We start from the raw sequence: 5,053 nt of genomic DNA, 5'->3' as shown, positions 1-5,053 counted from the left end.
ACACGCCGTACGTAATATCTTTTGTTTGAAAGAAAGATCGGAAAGTTCGCTTTTACCACTCTGCACGGGCTTTAATCGGCATTTAGCAGAAGGATTCACGCGTTAAGACCGTTTTGCGCACGAACTATCCTTTTTATTCACTTTTAGTCTTATCGTTTACACGATATCGAGAATTTAGCTAGGCCTTGTCAGGTGTTCCTTGTGAGAAATATTATGGATTAATCGTTATCAACAGAGTGAAATTCTTTTAGAAATCCTTAATTGATATGGCGGTGACAAAGTATTTATACTACATTATTTTTGATATTGTGTAAAATATCAGTGAGTTACTTATGGGTAATTTGAATGAAATTAGAAGTTGTGAATTTTTTATGTATTATTATTCATTACTTTCTGTGAAGGTATGGCAATATTTCTAGAGCAACACATTATGTCACAATTACACATTAAACGCCAGTGTCTCGAAAACAGAAACCTGTGACTCAGGTAATTTTGCCTTACAACCACAGATTTAACAGTGCTGCTCTTAGTCAAGCTACCTTTGTTAATTTTACAAAAGTGTACCTCAGATCCTACAAAAGTCTCCTCTGTTTATACCTAGATTTTTGCTAGATCTGTATGACCATTTTTTTTCATGTAGAGACCTGAAATGATAAAACAAATTCTGCCTTTCTATTTCATTTTGTCCTACCATGCAATTCTGCTTCTTTGCTTCGTACAGTCTCATTCAAATCGACTCGCGGTTTAATTTCATACAACGACACACCTAGTACGCTTATGGCGACCATTGCGAGACGAACACGTGCCTCTCGGTACCACATTTAATGCCATTTAAGTAGAATGGTAACGCATGCATTCGGCCGCTCCACTATAGACTTTAGCTCGTTATTTATACAATTCAGTACAACGTTAGGTTTGTGATCGCTCACTTGAGATACTCTTCTTAGGATGTTCGTAGCCAAGTCGTGTGCAGTACTTCTCTTCAGCTGATTTGTAACGATCGTAGTCGTACAGGGTGTTTCCAAACACTGAAATTGGAAATGTGAAATTCCAAATCATTAGTCAAGAGCTGAACAGATCCTTTCACATCCAAATGCAAATATTTCCCAACCCATCCTGGCCATTTTCACCCTCATTGCGCAAACAAAGAATGATACTTTATACATAAAGTACATCTTCAAAGATCGCATTAACGTCAAAATTATTCCAAAATAAAGAACTCCACCTAATCGCTCCAGTCATTAACGCTCGCGTTTGCAGATTTTCTCACAGGAAAAAATACCTAGATCCCAAGGTGTGCATCTTTCGCGCTTCGATGCTCCTAGCTCCTAAGTTTCTCAAGCGTCTCTCGTTAAGAAAGAAAAAAAAAAAGAATCAGATACATAACAATTGAATACGATTTGTACTACTTGATTATCATTAATGGAGTCGATTCTCCTGATAAGGTTTTCGCGTTTGTGCGTGGAACAGCGTGTGTGCGCGCGTGTGTGTATGGGGGGATAAATGATAATCGCGATGCAAACGACGCGTGCAAAGTGTTTCGATCGACTGTGCGTCCAGTGAAGAGGTTCTTCAGCGGGCGTTGAAAAGAACGAGCGAAAAGGTACAGATATGGAAAGTAGGGAGCGTGACGAGGATAATAAGGAAGGTTCGATCGATCCTATCGTTTCTCGCCGTTCGCCGATGCGAGAGATGCCCGCGAGATATAGATAGGGTGATTCAGAATTACGAGTCAAATGGATGGGAGGCGCTAGTAGACGATGAAAGAAACATTTTTTTCTTTTATGAACACAGATTAGATTTTAATTCATTCGTTAGCTTGGCTCCAGAGTATTATTATTTGACCTCTTAATTGCACAGCTGGATTAGTATCCAGTTACATAGTTGAATCGATAAGATCAGGGATGAATTAAGTCACTTTTTAGTAACTATACTGAGTTTACACTCTTTGGTTATATATAAATATGTATGACGCGATTCAGTGTATGACTCAGTTTAAAAAAGAGTTGATGTATTTTTTCTGATCTCACTGATTTTATTATAGCGAAGGTTATGAATTTTGGATAGGAAAGGTCGTCAGAGAGTAACTCTCAGTATGCCAGTTATAAGGGACGTCACTTAAGTGTCAGGCTCTGATTTTGATTCAATTTTGCGAACTTGTAAACTGGTCAAAAATATTCAACACATATTTACGTTTCTATTTTCATTATTATTTTAGGAAAAATAATGAAAACCGAATAGAAGAACTCAATCTTAAGTGAGGTACCTTTAAATCGCAGTGATGCAAATAAGAGATATAATATACACAATTTTAATACAAAAATATGAAAAAATGAAAAATATTATTTTTATTACTTTTCCCTTATTTTCTGCCACATTCTAAAGGGAAAAATATTATTTGATTTCAAAATAAAAATTGCGCATTGTAGAGTTAAGATGGTAGACTTCCAACGTCTGTAACACATTTCAAGCGCCTATTGTCAAGCAATTTGCATACGTTGACCTCCTATCAATAAGCAACCTGCCATACTCCAGTTGCCATAAAAGTGTTCTTTACTTACTGTCAGATTTCTATGACATTTCAGTAAACTTTTAATTAATAAAAAATACATGTCAATTCTTATACATATAGAGATTACACCATATCATACCCTCACTTAAATTTTTATAACAATCGATAATATCAGATTTAGATACACTATTTTTGCACCTATGGCGAGAGATCGTCCAGACCTATTCGAATCATTTTAGGAACTTATTATCTACAAATAAAGCAACAACAGATATACTTCTTAAAAAAGAAATGTTTCTTTTGACGTCTTCTTTCCATCGTTTGCTCCATCGACTCATTGTTTTAGATCACCTTGTAGACTGGGTACATTCGAAGATTCCGTGATTCGCGAAATTCGCTGGCTCGATTGAATTAATTGCGATTCGACGATGGAAGTGATGCTCGCCCCGACGAGATTGTTATCGTTGTACCTAACAGACTAATATGATAGATATTAACACGCAAAGAGGCGCACTCTATCGTTCTCTCGCTATTTATTATATTGTAACGATGGGTATGATAAATAATACTGAGAAATAAAAGTATTATTACTCTAAATGGGCGTTGTTGCATTCCTCTGCCATATCCTTTCATTAAACTGTAGGTACCTAATAGGAGGATATTAGCAAAAGGTGAGCATTTGTAGTAGAAGTGCACTGTATAAGATTTGGGAGAATCTCTAACAAATTTTGTGTTACCATTTTTATATAATTTTAATGTTTTGTGATTTCGAAAATAGAAGAATCTTTAAGTAGAAAATCTTGAATAACATTTTCTATGTGATGAGAATTTATATAACATCCCATAGTTTGTAACATGGCAAGAGAGGAATGTGTAAAATATGTCAGTGATAAAAATAACTGCTAATATAAATTTTCTTCTTTCTTCGTGCTAAATAATTATTCAAGATATTTCATTCAAAGATTGTTTTTTTATTAATTACATCTTAAATTTTCTTTGCGTGTTTATTTTACATATCGTTATTGTGTATACGTGTAGGATGAATTTTATTAGAATATTTGTTTAGTAATTTATTTTGTTAAATACACGTATTTACTTGTTACTTTTAGTAACTACATGTATGACGTTCTATGATAAATGTATCTATATAGGATGAGAATAGTGAAATTTCTAGATTTTGTAATTCAGATCTGTTTTATTGTAACAATAGTCAAACAATTACAACTTTATAATAGAACTTGAATGTAAGAATACAATAATTTACATACATTTGAACATGTATGTGCTGTCTGGAACATACATATAACATTCAGATCTCTTCTCTCAGGAACACCTAATGCAAAGGTCACTGAATTTCGATTATCAGACTTATTCACAGTCCATTCAAACAGTTTCAGTTCCATTCAGAAGTTATCTCAACATTTGGAATTGTTATATGATAAGCAGCTTCAACAGTAATATTTGATTTCTTCAACTGAAGATTTACATACACGTGCCTAAAGAGCTGAATAACATTTCAATGACACATTATTGTCAAATGTACAATACCATTGAATAATATAAGCTCAGAGCTTATATTCAAATTAATTATCGTTAATTATTATGTAAAAAAATTGATAATTATTTAAAATCAGTTCTTCTATAAGTCTATAATATTGAACAGAGATTCTGAAGAAAAGGGAAACCAATTTTGTTACAGTTTGTAGTGTTTAAATATTATCAACAAATTAACACAAAATATCATACCTCAACTTAAATTTTTAAAATTTATCAGAATTTCCTCATGGAAATACTAAATGCAAATCATATGCTTTCAATGAATTCAATTGTTGCTTTGGTAATCTCTTTTATGAGTTTCCTTTAAACAAATACCCATAAACCTTGAATAAAATTAGTAGATATGTGGATCATCCCAAAGTTATAAAAGCAACTTTGCAAATTAATCCTAATAATAGCCACACCTCTGAATTTTCTCAGAATTTGATCACAAAATTAACAAACACGTGAATCTAGGTATACCTGTTTGAACTCAGAGTGCAGGTCCTAGATTCCTCGAACGTCCACTATTGACAGCTAAATAAAAAGAGAAAAGGCAGTCGTTTTTTATCCAAGCAACACAGCACTAACCACACTGAAATGCTTCACGCGAGGTGAATTTTCCAAGAACTGGTTAAACGAGCTTCACACGGTAAGCAACTTGTTAACAGTTACTTTAACGATCCTTGCTGACCAGGTGTTTCTATATCGTAAATACTACTTGGACATGTTCCACTCGTTCACATGAACCACATATTTGCTAGTTGATAGGCGTCAGAGTGGTACAGTATTCTCACTTTATAATCTCATTACCATTCATGATCTCCCAAATCCATCTCTATCTCTTTTTCATCAGACTCAACCTAAGAATGGACCTCATCCTTATTCACTATAATTTAGTAGCTTCTACCAAAAAGTGATTCTGTAATAAGTAGATAAATTTTTCTTTGCAAGAGTTACTCGAAATTCGAAATCAACTCACTTTTATACCATTTAAGAAACTCC

The sequence above is a fragment of the Calliopsis andreniformis genome, chromosome 1, assembly GCF_051401765.1.
Source record: "Calliopsis andreniformis isolate RMS-2024a chromosome 1, iyCalAndr_principal, whole genome shotgun sequence".
Taxonomy (NCBI): Eukaryota; Metazoa; Arthropoda; class Insecta; order Hymenoptera; family Andrenidae; genus Calliopsis; species Calliopsis andreniformis.
The sequence above is the reverse complement of the archived record's forward strand: the minus strand, read 5'-3'. Positions refer to the sequence as shown.